This window comes from Liolophura sinensis, chromosome 8, assembly GCF_032854445.1.
Source record: "Liolophura sinensis isolate JHLJ2023 chromosome 8, CUHK_Ljap_v2, whole genome shotgun sequence".
Lineage (NCBI taxonomy): Eukaryota > Metazoa > Mollusca > Polyplacophora > Chitonida > Chitonidae > Liolophura > Liolophura sinensis.
In genome coordinates, this window is record NC_088302.1 from 55666150 (window position 1) to 55681180 (window position 15031).

The 15031-nt window shown below is 41.7% G+C and overlaps 1 protein-coding gene across 1 annotated transcript in view; it reads left to right on the forward strand.

Moving 5' to 3' along the window:
• The window catches only part of LOC135473769 (teneurin-m-like), a 257605-nt gene that overhangs the window by 165615 nt on the left and 76959 nt on the right, over window positions 1–15031 (forward strand). Inside the window, 1 exon segment of the mRNA XM_064753657.1 lies at window positions 14737–14809. The gene's annotated coding sequence lies outside the window, so the exon portion shown is untranslated.

Sequence of the window (15031 nt, forward strand, 5' to 3'; positions counted from 1 at the left end):
GGTACCATTGGGGTGCTGGTCTTGTACAGCCAACATGTACTACTGTACTTACAAAACCATTCCCTAAATAGTGCAGATATACCACAGGTGAGCTTCCAGTATTGTTAATAAGACTGTTTTGTTGTCTGCTTTTGATATATCTTTAAATAGTCTGTTTACGCTTAATCAGGTTGTGCAGAATTTGGTTTATTGTCTAGCTCTGATTGCTTACATACGGGACACCATGTTAGCACTGAATCTAGTATTACACGTACAGTGTATAAGTATGTACTGAATTACTCAGAATGGATTCACTTATTTGTATGTACGTTTACTTCTGTGTGTCGGTTGCAGGCTTTTCACTGGGTCTGGGTGATGGATGTCCTTTTAAGTCTAATTAATTGTGAAACATGCTGTATAGAAATTCTCAGTTTTTCCTGAAAAGTAGATTTTCATTTGATTTTCCTTGAGCCGAACCATCTGAACAATTCATACCAAAGAAAATAATTTTTCGGCATGGCCCTGCGTTTCTCATGTTTCCTTTGAGACTTTAATTAGTCTGCAACAGTGAATGAGGTTGATCATGTTAGCTTTGTTTTGTTGACCTTGTAAGATTATCCAGTGGGTGAGCCAGTTGAGTCATATATGCCTTGTTTTACCACATGCTCAGCCTGTACTCAGTACTTTGCTTTGTGCTCTGGTATCCCACAGACATTTGTTGACCTTGTATGCAGCCCGATATGACCACATTACCATGCTGTATCAGAATTCTGCGCAATTCCTGCGAGGCGGGAATAACACCAGATTCATTCCATTCAAACAGGCATGTTTCCTGTGCTCTGTTTGATGGACGCTTGTTTCTACAATGTTTGAAGAGGATTAAGGATGTTATCCCAAGCAGGATTGCAGGAGGCTAAGGACTGTGTAAGACTATGTCATGCTTGAGTCATGATGGCAAATGAAATGGATGAGGCCTATGCACAAGCGTTTTCCAGACACGTTCAGGACCTAAACGCCGATATTGCCTCTGGATTGAGGGATTATACTGCGAAAGGCTGTTTTTTTCCTCAGTGATGCCACTGAATATTTTGGCGATCACTTGTTAGAGACATTGTATTGGTGTCTGGAGGTGTTAAGGGTTGGATATGGCCGTGTTTTGACACGGATAAAATAGTATCTTACTTCACAGCTTGCCGATGAAGCCTCTTCTAGCCACAAGATTAGTCTAAATCCTCTGAAAACACTGCCTTGAACACTGTTGAGAAGAAGTGGGGGATGATTTTGTCTGTGTAATGTGGGAGTTTTGGAATAAGGAACCCTTAGTTGAGTCACGGGTAAAGGGTGTAATTTCACAAAGTGCTAGTGTCAATGAAGTATGACCATCACTGGTAATTGTCAGAACTGTCTGGTGCTACCCAAAAAGTCATTTTTCAGCAGTTTGCCTCTGGCCACTAAATACACAAGGCATACCTCCTATTGGTGAGTCTCCATTAGGAACTAGTGATAAATGAATGTCTCAGTATGAGACTGGGGGTTCACACAGATAGATCACAGATAAAACTAAAACTTTCTGTTTGTTTTATTGGATAAAGATTTATATGAAGAACTTTTCCTATGTGCTGGTGTGAGATAAACCTGTCACCGTGGTGGAGACATTGCGTGGTGGAGACGTTGGGTGGTGGTAGCTCAGCCCAGTGGCTGAGGAGTCTCTCACTTATTGGTGTGAGATAAACCTAGGGGCCTCCGTGGTGGTGACGTTGGGTAGTGGTAGCTCAGCACATTGGCTGAGGAGCCTCTCACCTATTGGTGTGAGATAAACCTAGGGGCCACCGTGGTGGTGACATTGTGTGGTGGAGACAATGGGTAGTGGTAGCTCAGCACAGTGGCTGAGGAGCCTCTCACTTATTGGTGTGAGATAAACCTAGGGGCCTCCGTGGTGGTGACGTTGTGTGGTGGTGACATTGTGTGGTGGAGACAAGGGGTAGTGGTAGCTCAGCACAGTGGCTGAGGAGCCTCTCACTTATTGGTGTGAGATAAACCTAGGGGCCTCCGTGGTGGTGACGTTGTGTGGTGGTGACATTGTGTGGTGGAGACAATGGGTGGTGGTAGCTCAGCACAGTGGCTGAGGAGCCTCTCGCCAATGCAGTCAGTTTGAGTTCAAGTCCAGCTCATGCTGGCTTCTTTTATGATGGTCTGCCAGCAACATACAAACAATAATGATTATAGTAAAGTTATTTTCTCCACAAGTATTATGTAGCTATACATTTAACAGCAGGCATGATGATGCTAGTGGATGTATTTCATAGATTAGAAATACTACTGTAAGTGATTAGCATTAAGGTCAGTTTTCATTTGAGAAAAAACCCAGTAACATCGCAGTTGTTGATTACTACACTGTGCAGATTGCATGGTTTCACAGTGGTACAATGATTGTTTTTGCGAACATTCACACTCTGTAGGCATGCCTAAAGGTTAGAAATAGTGTGCTCATTTTCTGGAAAAAAAGAAGAAAAAAATCACTCTCATTCTTCCCAGCAATGACTGACTTTAAATCCCTTTAAATACTTGCAAGACCAACGGAAGCTTTTTTGTCGCGCTTTTAATAGAGAGTATCCGGGTGTTTGGCGGTGAATTGAGCCACTGAGCACCGTTTAGACATCTAAGAGACAGAATGATACGAGTTGTTTTTCTCAGGCCATTGATTTGCTAAAACCCGACGGATACTGACAGTGTGGGAACGTGTGGAGGCAGATTGCCTTAGCCCGGGTGATATTAGCCTGCTGTGCATGCTGTGGAATTGGGATGGCTACTGATGAGATGTGAACCTGAATTCGGTTGCTGAAAACACCTTCCTGCTGTCTAGCTCACACTGGTAATATTCACAGATCAATTGCTTTGCCTTGAATCACACAAGGTGACGGTTAAAGAGTTGACCTCTGGTGAAGACCAGACACTTCCTGAGCACACATTAACTTCTGTAGTGTGGACAAGACCCTTTTAGACCCATACATCAGTGGTTAATAACTGTACTAAAATCTCAAGAGATCTTACAAGATCTGCAAATGGCTGGATTACATATAAGGTGGATACATTGTCCAAATGCAGACTATACATTGTGACCGGTGTTGGAACTCCTGATTAAAACTGAGTGACTAGCCATGAGAAAAAAAGCAGTAAAAATATTTTGTCTGGTGGCAATGTATGTCACATTAAATTTCTGAAAACTTAAGCTGACAAGTTGTCAACATGGTTTACTGCTTAAGGTGGAGTTGTGATAACAACACAAGTTGTAAGCGCAGCCAGGTGTACCTGGAGCAATAGAAGCCGTACAGTTTATTAACGAGTGCAGCCCAGGTGGCATCAGTAGCATTGGTTTGCCGTAAAATAGATGGGTTGTAAGCAGGTTTGTAGCTTATTCAGTTAGAGCTAGTTAAACTGGTCAGTGGTCTCCTGCTAGTTTCCCATGTCCACATACCTTTGTACTCAACGTTCCTGCATGGAATGGTCTGATTTAATTTGGAAATCACTTAGGACTTCTATGCTGGAATTGTCATTTACCACGGATCTGTTTAACTGTAAATTGTCTGCACTCTGACCATGTTTGAGTTGAGGATGTGATGGTATTAGGGGCAAGGCTAATAAGCGGCAGGGAGAGAGGGAGCGTGTTAATCTCACGGAAACACAATCCGCTCCAAGAATTATCCTCCCTGACAAGGACTGGCTTATGATGGATATAGCCCACTAGGGGTCATGCTCTTTTACGCTTCCGTAGGAATCGATATTTGTTAATTTTCATTGGGGTTTGTGGTCCGAGCTGCTCTGCAGGTCCAGTATAGTGGTCTCTACACAATGAGGTCCAAGTGTGCCTCTCTCAGAGGTGTCCAGGAAGCTAGGCTGTTAAGATCTGGTCACCCTGACATAACCAACATTTCTCAGACTTAACATTCTAAAACTGACGTGAGTTTTCCGTGCATTATGTTTGAAAGATTGGAGCACATCTGAGGATTACTCATATGATATTGTCACTTTTTCAATTTTTAAAAAAATGTTTCTTTGAAATACGTTTCCATATGAAATACAGTTAGCCGGATAGGCGGCCCGGCCAGTTTTGTCCATGAGGCGAGAAGACAAAAACTGCCAGGTTAGAAAATGTGCTTTGTAGGATGTTTAGTTTTTGTACTGAATGCTATTTAAGTGGTTAATTACAGCAGTAAAAACATGTGACATTCTGCATAGTTTGATTCATTAACATGGTTTTTACATTGAGGTTGAGTGAATGGCATGTACAAGTTTTTGAAGAGTTTTTAAACTGTTGACTGTGCTGATTATCCTACTTCAAAAAAATCACTGGTAAATCTGCCTATGACGCTGTGAGGCGGCTCAATACGAGATAGGGCACTAAGTGCAAGGTAGACGATAAGACTTGTGCGTCAGTTTACAAGGCCGCAATTACAGTTGAATGTACTGAATGTTTATTCCAATATATGTTAAGTGCATCTGACTGAAGGATTCAAATAAAGGTTTAGAGCATGCCTGGACAAACACTCACTGACCCGTCCTTTGTCATAGGTGTTTACCCCTGAAATGGGCCATTCCTGTGGTTTGCCATCTTGAACCTTCGGTAACAGCTAGTACGGAACATGGCAGACCTGTAGCACTTAATTATGACCATAATGCTATAAGTGTGTGCTGGAATTGCATAGATTGTAGTACATGTAATTAGCTAATTGGTCTCAGTTTGGTTTTACCCAAGGATCCTGAGCTGTTGTAATACCTTCGTGGTATAAATGACGGTGACCCAGGGAGTGATATGGTTCTAGTTGTAACCCTAGGTGGTTAATTCTTAATTCTACCAGTGGAACCTTAAAGACTTTGGAATGTTGCTGACTGCCATTGGAAAACCAATACAGCTTTAGTGGACACATTAACTGTGAAGCTTGTTGCAAAGCTAGCTGACATCAGGAAGATTTTGTTGTTATGGGTTCGACCTTAAACATTTAGGACTGATGGAAAGCCTGCAGGGATGCAGGTGTTTGATTGGCTGTGAGTGCTAAGTACTTGGCAAAAGCTGCTCACATGTGAGCAGTAACAAAGATATCTGGATGACTTCTGTTTGCTGCTGTATTTGTACAGAACTTGAGCAGGACACCTTCAAGTGTTTTTTACTAGTTTTTTTTTTTTTGTAGTTTGTGTTAGTTCAGACATCTTCTTGGTAAGTAAAGCCCAGCGCTCAAAGACCTCAGGTTTTTTCTTTTGACCATTTCTTGTTGACTTTGCACTACAGGATATGGCCAACTGACCATGTTCTTAATACTCTCCAACAACATTTGTGATTTAAGAAATGACCAATTACTGATGGCAGCATGCTTGGGTCAAGGGTTGGGCAAATATTTGGCCAGGGTTTTGCTACGTGGAATTGGCGGGGCCTGAGGAGTCTGGGGATGTTTGAAGTGGACTGGAAGCAGGATATCAAACAGGGCCTTAGAGACTCAGTAAACAGGAAGGGAGACTGCCGTTCACAGATATTGTTAAACCTGATTCCTTCATATGCATATATTTGTCACATGCATAGCTGTTAACACTGATAAATATGCACATCTCTTTCCATCTTTTGAACCATACATGAAAAATGTTGTCTGTTTGTGGTTTATGTTATGTCTGGCTGAGCTGATGAAATATCACCAGCTCTGAGAAAAGGCTGAGGTCATTTTAACAAGATTCAGGCAGCCGCGGCTGAGACTGGATATAGGTGAAGCTGGCATAATGCGATCAATGGCTACTTCACAGGAATTCATTGATCTGATCACGACTTGTGACCTAAGTCGCTACAAATCTTGTGGCGGAATACTGCGACACCCTAGTGAGAAAATAGGCGGGTGCGTTGTCACCAGGATGCGGCCCAGTGAGTGTCTTTGAGGGGGGCCAGACACTGCGACAGCACAACTGCCCCGCTTAATGCTGCCGATATCCGGGGAAATTGGGAAGCCGGAGCTACATGGCAGTTGGGACAGATGAGGGAAGGGGGGCTGTAAGACATGGAGACTCCACTGCCCTATCACAATTGCCATTCCTAGCTCTTGTGTTTCTGAGGCTTTAATGGAATAGCCAGTGACGAACACATTTGATACTTCCCGCCTCTCTTCTCCTGAGTCATTTGCATTCAGCCCAAAAGAGCAGAATTTCTGACGCGGAAAACTCATCAATAATTTTTTTTATCGTGGCAGAAAGTGTGTTGGCATTGTAGGGGACATACCTGCCAGACACAGGCTGAAGGGATCCGTCCGGGAGTGCCTCTACAGGGGACAAAGCTGTCTGCCCGATCTTTGTTCTGACCTAGTGACGAAGCATACATCTCTCTGGGCTCACAATCACATGGATAACTAAGGGTTTTGTTGAATTTGATGCTTGACTTAGTTGCTGAATAATTTTTCTGCAGAGATCTCGGGCTAAAGATAATAAAGAAGGAATTGTCAAATGCACACAAAAATTAGAAGCGAAGAGGTGTTAATAATGACATTTAAGTTGGGGTGATTAGGGCATCCTACCATATTGAGGGAGTGTGCGAGTATGGGGTAATAGTGGCCCTGTGTGAACTAGAACTCACAGATCTCATGCACTTTGTCATCTACCACCACACCCTTTGTGCACTGCAACTCACAGATCGCACGCACTTTGTCATCTACCACCACACCCTTTGTGCACTGCAACTCACAGATCGCACGCACTTTGTCATCTACCACCACACCCTTTGTGCACTGCAACTCACAGATCGCACGCATTTTGTCATCTACCACCACAGATCTCATGCACTTTGTCATCTACCACCACACCCTTTGTGCACTGCAACTCACAGATCGCACGCACTTTGTCATCTACCACCACACCCTTTGTGCACTGCAACTCACAGATCTCATGCACTTTGTCATCTACCACCACACCCTTTGTGCACTGGAACTCACAGATCTCTTGCACTTTGTCATCTACCACCACACCCTTTGTGCACTGGAACTCACAGATCTCTTGCACTTTGTCATCTATACATATACACATGAATACACCACCTGTGGGTTTTTTGTTTTTTTAACATAATGTGTACTGGTAAGATTTTCTTCTGACAGCTCTGTGCGTGTGACTGTTATCTGAAAACTCACCATCATATTATCCCACTGTTGAGGTTGAGATTACATGATCTTTATGTGTAACGACTCAAGTGTTCATCAAGCACTCACTCACTCAAGTGTCCACCATCTTTTCATCTTGTGAAATGAGGAGAGTACCGGGTTTAGTGTTCAAGGTTGTTGAACCACATGGCCTTTCAGTCCCTTTCAGCTCGAGCAGACTGACTGGCTTCTGCTCTCAATTAAATAGCTCAGATTTATCATAATTTAGTGGAATAAAAAAGTCAATTTGGTCGTTGGCTATCATCTGGCTAGGCGTGTTGGCTACAATGAAGACCATGTCTGCAGGGTTAGGGTGTAATGATAGGAAAATCTTGTTAGTGCTGTGCCCTCTCTCTCTCTATATATATATTGTTAATAGCTACTTATTGCAGAAGTCTGTAGATTAAAATCAGGTTCTGTATTTTTCTTCTGGAAATTATGAAGAAATTTACTAAAAATTTTAAGTATTTTTTAGTTTAAAACAAGGTATTTTTTCACCTTGTCCCTGGGTGTGGTGTGAGTAACAATGGACAGGTTATATTTATTATATGAAATGAATTCATACCAGCAGAATTTTGATGCATATTGCCTGGAATAAATTGACCCTGTAATCAGCTGTTTTCCAAACTGGTGCTGTTATGACATTTACACAAAGATTACCCAGCCTAGATGAGCTGTGTAAACTCTGATCTGTATATATGCACATGTTACAGGTAAGCGATTGACAAGCACCTGCTCATAGACCTGACAGCTTGATGCATGCTGCAGCAGCATAGTCCTGCATTTGTTACCCTCGAATCAGGTGCAATTTATAGAATAGATAGCGTGTTGTTCGGTGCAGGCAACTTGTGCGGACAAGTTGATATAGGTGTGTGCAAGTTTGGAAGGTGAAGTCCTGCGGGAGTCATTTTTAGCCGTAATTGATTGGGAATAGCATTGGTGTGTCTGAAAGCAATCCGGTTAATGAGAGTTCTAGGAGTCGACGGTGTACTAAGCCAAGGTAACATCCCTCCTGGACTGCTGTGTGGAATAGGTGGTGTGATGATCGAGGCAGCTGCTTGTATACAAGCCATTCCACACAACTACACAAACCTCTAAACTTGTTGCCTGGCATTATAACGAGGGGAAAAAACCCCCAGAACAATAGCCATCATGGAGTGGGGGCGACCGTGATGTGCTGCTGTGAAATGTCAAGTGTTTTCTGAGTGCAGGTATACATGTTATCATCTCCATTGATGAGCTAGCTTTCATGTTGCCATAAAAATTGCCTGACAGTATCTGGTTTCAGGATATTAAGCTTTTAAAGTGCTTTTACGATGCTTGAAAGGTTGGGAATGTCAGCAAAGGTATCCATTGTGCGGCACTTAAGAATTGGTCCTCGTTATAATTACATGAACATGCAGTTCAGATAGCACACATTCCCCTATAAAGTTTCTCTTCAAAAAGGGGGACCATCAGTTTTTTTTATATTTCTTTTTTAATACATTTTTGTGTTGTATTCAGCACTGTTGAGCAGTATTTGCTATCTTGACACAGTTTCTGATGGGTCATTGTGCATAGATTTCGGTCTTTGTAGTAAGCTATGTAACACAGGAAGTCACAAGCCTGCCCTCTATTGTAGTTGAGTTTATTTTTCATTAACAAACTTGACACCAAGCTGAAAACCTACTTCATACCCCTGGCAAAGCAATGGAGGATACTTTGCTTGATGTCCTTCAAAAGTAGACAGATGTGTTTATATTTTGATGGTCAGCGGGCCACTGTTGGATGTAGCTGGCAGATAAACAGGAGCTTGTGCTTAACTGTTGTCCTGGAGTTTCCAGACAATACCTGGCCAGTATACTGAATAACTGCCCACTTAGCTTCACGGACATGGTTCTTTGGGGTGCTGGCCCAACACCTGTCCAGAACCACATAAAGGGGCTTGAGGTCTTTATGGGGCCTCCCTTTAGGACTGGGTGTCTGGGTGTGTGGGTAGCCTTTGAGGATGTCTTCGCAATCCTATTACATTGTGTCAGTAACAATTGGCTTTGTGGATCAAGCAAATGGTGCATGCTGAAATTAAACTGCCTCACCTGTTGAAAGGGTTGTCGTGAGCCCGGGTGTTGGGAGAAGAGAGTACATGTACAGGTGGAGGCCAAGGGTCTTGGGTAATCCTCTGAGATCAGATGTTCTAGAGAGTAAACACTGATTGACTGACCATTCAATCACCGGAAAACAGCCTCTCTATTGGCCACTTGAACGTGACTCTATTGTAGGCTCGGAGGTTTTATTGATGCTGTGCAGGGCTGTTGCCTGCAGTGGCCACAAACCGGCGTGTCTGGCACGAGATCTGCTGTTAAGGCCTAGCTGTGCCTTACTAGTCGGAGAGATTACCATGTAGCTGGGACGATCCTTCTACCTGATACTTGTGCATTTGCAGGAAAAGGTAAGATTCATTCCGAATCTGATACAGAGTGTGTGGTGTTTGCACATTTCATTCATGACTGCACACAGAAGTGTTTAGATTTGTTATGTTTTGTGCACTGTGCTGTGTACTATTGTTACCACTATGTGGAAATTCCTTGAAAAGCCCTTAATTCCTGAATGGCTTTGGCAGCATGCCAAGCTTATCAATCTGTGAACTTTTTTTTTAGATTTGATGGTGTATATGTATAAATGGAAGAAATGTAGTACTGGGATGCCTTTCAGTCTTTTGGTATAGTAGTTTCAAAGTGAGCAGGCTATTGTGTAAAGTAAGTTGAAGGTCTTCCTACGCCGGCAGTATTTGTTCATGGGGAAAGTGGTGGAGTTTGGTGACAGTATTGGCCAGTAGGATATCATTGGCGGTGCACGTAAGCTTGTTGTAATCAGATAGATGTGACTTTAGATGGTACGGTTATAGTTGCCCTTGGGTTCTGATCAATACAAGGGCCATATATCGCCAGAGATGAGGTTGTCTCATGATTTACAAGAACAGGTAGTTCAACGGATAGAATTTTATTGATATCTTCTATGAAGCTGCTTTTTATGTAAGCTCTCCAAACAAAACCGCCTTTGGTTATAGAGGAAGATATAATTGGGGAGAATGTGAGTGTGCATATTTTAACTGTCAGAATAAACATGGAAATGATTGAAGTCTAGTGTCGGCCGTGCACAAGTAGAATATGATGAGTTATATCGCAGATCCATTGTGTGCACACTGATGTTAACTCTTGTGGAGCGCATCCTCCACACAGATCATCCAGCTCCTGTGTAACCATGGTGTGTTCAGGTAAACTAGGTCCAGATCAATCAGCCGCAACATCTACAGGAAACACTCCCGATAGATGCATGAAATTTCTGAATGTTTGTAACTGAGAATTTTTTTGGGATTTGTTTCTTTATACAGAAAAACAACTGGACACATTGCAGAGTTTTACACCTATTCACTCATTTGTCTAAATGCTGTCCTAATTAGCATTAAGTTAATTACCATTCAAGAAGAAAAGAAAACAGCATATGAACAAATTCTGTGGTTGAAATTGAACACTTGTAACAAAGGTAAAGAAAAAGTTCTAATATTGTTATACGCCAGAAGTGTGTAGATGAAGTTCTCATTTTCTTAAATGATCATAAATCTTTTTTTGTGACATTTACAGGTCTGGTATTCTGAAGTTAGGTGGAATAGGTCCAGAAAAATTTTGTAGCGATGGACATAACTTATGGATATTTCATGTACGTCTTGTTTCCTGGTATACTAGTACTTCTACTAATATTATTGTGAGTATGATTCAAGCAAGAAATAATCCCATGTGAAATTGGCAAACTTTTTCAAGTCTCATTTCCCTTTTTTTATTTTATTATCTGCTGTGTTAATAATGGCCAGTGGGAATAAATCTGATATTGGGAAATGTCTTAATTCACAGTGAAAAATTAGCCTGTCAGCTGTATGGGGGAAGTAGAAATCAGATTTCATAAATTAGAATGAAAATTGATGTTTAAAGTCTTCCTTTAGATCCCTCGGGGACAATTCTTTTCACAGGAAGTATCATCAATTTGATAAAGATCAGAGATTTACACATGGGTAGTGTGAAATTCAGAAGAATCTGTAAGCTGATGATTGCAAAGTTTTCAACCACCAGATGGTTTTAGTTTTCCAAAATGTCACCGATTGATATCAGTATTGGCATTTTTTTTTTTTTTTTTGGAGTGAGAATTTATGCTATCAGGTGTGTATTATGAGGCCTTCAAAGTAAACAACCCAAACCTTTTGTGCAAGAGGTTGCATTTCTGGCAAAACCAAGATAAAGCCTATTACTTATCTCTAACCTACCAAGAGAAAGGAACTTAATAGCATTCTCAGCCAGAACAAAAAAATCATCTCCATGGTAACAGAGTTAGTGATGAGTGTCTGTGTATTAGGGGGCCATTGAGGGTGTGAAGCAGAGAGCCTTAGGAAGCCTCTTGGTGGTGTACCATTACTGGCTCAGTTTATTTGTCTTCATGTATGCAGGCAAGATTCAGTATAAAAGTAGTAAAGGTTGGCTGAATTTGGCCCATCTCTCTCTGGGCCCTCATCATCAGATCTGTCAATGGCTGAGGAACATAACTTGTGTGAAGTATGTCTCCAAAGATCCCTGGTTTGTTTTCAAATCTACTGACTGTAAAAAAAAAAAAAAAAATCAGGAAAGCTATTCTTGGTTTGTTCGGACCAAATCTGAAATAAGTCTGTTTAGGACCTGCTAGCCGCTCCCTATCTGATATGGCAGCTTTTTTTACTCTCTGTTTTTTGGGCTGTGCAGATTCTGACACTGTGTGGAAACACATGGCACACATAAAAAAAAAGTTCTTCGTCGAGTCAACTGTTGGCTATGAACCCAAAGCCTGTTTGTTTACAGCTCGTTAGATTTCTGAGCCAGCCATCTCCATAAACATTCCTAGGAAGTGGAAAGCTGAAACCCAAGGACAAATCACAACAATCGGAGTTGCACAATCTGTGTGCCAAGGGTTCAAAATCGCACTCTAGTCCACAGCTAATTAGGCAATAATGCAAGCAGAGAAAAGAGTTCAAACAACACGTGAGTAAACCTTGTAGTCTCCATCAGAGATTGGAATTGCGGATACAGACATTTGTAAATCTTGATACTCCCAGCTATCGTGGTCTACTCCTGATGGAGACTGACAAGTTTGTGAAGACGATTGATGAATGTTTGATAAAGGTAACAATTGGGGGACAGTTTAATGGCAACATGGATGTGACTGTCCAGCCAGACCACTGTGTCGCAGTGAATAAAAGCAGGTCTCTTATTGGCTGTAAATTAGACCACTGATTTCATCTTCTATAAAGGCCTGAAATATGATGTTCGGCACATCCATCCATATGCTTTCTGGCAACAAGCTTGACAACTAATGGGACAAATGATCACTGTTTTATGTTATTAGCTCGTCTATAATTCAATAACTGCAGACTGGAAGTTCGGAACATCTGTCCGTCTCCTCCACATGGCACCGTCCTCTAGTCATCCATTGTTCTCGTCCTTTGTTGTTTTGTTACACAAGTGCTGTTCAATGACAAGTTTAAATTTGGTGTCCGTTTAAGGGGTGTCTCGTATAAAGGTTCTCTGCCTAATGAATTGCCCCTGAAAGCTTGAAAGACAGCATTTCTTGCAACTTCTGATTTGCCAATGTTATATCATTATGGGTGTCTATGGCCCATTGTAATCTAATAATGGTTTGTCTTAGGATTTGTTTCTGAAGATGTTAGTTTTGGCAGGTTAGAAAGCTGGTACATACCGCATAGACAGCACCATGCTACAGTCTTGTCCAGTATTTCATTAGTCCTGTCAATAGACATTAACTCATTCAGAGCTTGATGTAAGACAGAGATGCTGTTAACCAGTCTGCGGAGAGAGCCAGCTTTATACTCCTTTCTCCTCCAAGGCCCCCCTTCCACCTCCCACCATCAAAGCTCAGGCGCTCTACTTTCCCAAAGCTGGTTTACATTCATGATCAAGTCCTGAATTTGTAACAGGTCAACCATTGACTTGTAATTGGTGTAATCAATTCACAGACATGTTCACTGCTATTGTCTTGCCCTTTGTTCTGTCATATAGCCCAGACTCTCTCCCTGGTTGATGCCTGTTGTAATTGTTCCTGGCTGAGCGGGATAAATTACATACAGGGACTGAATCTGAGCCTCTTGTAACATTAACTCAGTAAGAAGCAACAGTGTGGTTTACCAGCAGCTCTGCTGACCCTGCGGTAAGGCATAGGAAAACTGATGTCTGTGTTGCAGGATGTCTGTATTTTAGCACTGACCTATAAGACTTGATTTTCTACATTGTTGCTGTCAGTCGAGAATTATTTTCTCATATCGTGTCCTAAAATTCATTTTTATGTTTAAGATTATTTGCAGACTTTGATGCATTCATGACATGTAAACAAGTCGCTCTGTACCAATAAAACTGTATTTTCTACCACATGCTCTCATTCTCATGTCTTGCTCAGAAACTATTTTCCTTGGTTCAAAATTATTTGCAGACCTTAATACACTCATGACATTCAGATTTTAATTTAGTGCGTTGTTATAAACCAAGAGAAATGTATTTGGGTAAGACTCAAAGACATTGTTGTAGCTCTTTCTCCACATGTAGTCAGTATTTCTTAATATTAAGCTGCTAAATGTCATTATCAAAGTTTCCCAGCACACACAATATAGAGTGTGGACACGCCTACAAATAGTCCGACACTCAATTACTCATGGGAGCATATTTGGAATGCTGCAAATTTGGAAATTTGATCATGAATACACTATGAGAATTTTCATGCCATACTCCCTACCTCATTGGGAATACAAGTTGCAGTATAAGGTAGTGTGGGTTTATTGCTACTCGGGTGCTCTTGGTGTGCAGATAAACTGAGGATTATACAGCTGAGCAGACTCACTCCAGTAAACAGCATCAGGCATGTAGGGCTCCTTGCCTAATGCCTTATTCACAATTCAGGCCTCTTGGGAGTGACACTTGTATACAGCCACTGGTGGAGCAATGTTATCAGACCTGTTTGTTATGGAGTTAGGTGGACTGTCCCAGGGTACAAGAGGCTGTAGCCATCTGCCTGCAGCTGTGGTCCACACCTCTTAGATGTAATAGAATTACATAAACGAGTTGAAGATGTGAATCTGATCAGTGTCAGTGACCTGTGTCTTGGTTACTGAGCAGTAATGGGCGATGTAGTCATACACAGATGTCTGCTCCTCGGAATACCAAACACGGACTCTCCGCTGAAATATGATTTGGTATGATAATTCCTGGGCACCTTATCTAATAATTCAGATATATTTGTCTGCCATCATGACAGAAATGAAAACATGTAAGTTTTCAGAGAGATAGTGGCATACATGTCAAAAGAGAAGTTTTGTCTTTTCCTTATACCATGCTTCTAATTCCATGATTATATCTTAATACATACATTTCAAACAGTTGTCTTGTGCCACCCATTTGTCCTTGTGCCACCCATTTGTCCTTGTGCCATCTATTTGTCCATGTGCCACCAATTTGTCCTTGTGCCACCCATTTGTCCTTGTGCCACCTCTGCTTGACAAATCTGGATAAATATTACTTTTGTGTACTTTCAGGTTAAGAGAAATATCAGAACTGCATTTGTTAGGAGTGACGTCTTTATTTCTTCAGAGGCATGAGACAAGTCTGGTGAGTCGACTTTTATCATTATAAGTACTCTTACGGACATTCTCAATGGGTCCTTCTGTCTTGCATGCCTATATACTTACCTGACATCAGATGGGTGCTGGTTCTTTGAATCTGCCTCTTTACAGCAAGACATAGGGCTGTTCTGGGTATAGGTCGTGTTAGTGTTATTTAGTGGTTGAAGAACAATATGATATCCCCTTGTAGCATTTCAGAAGAGTGGCC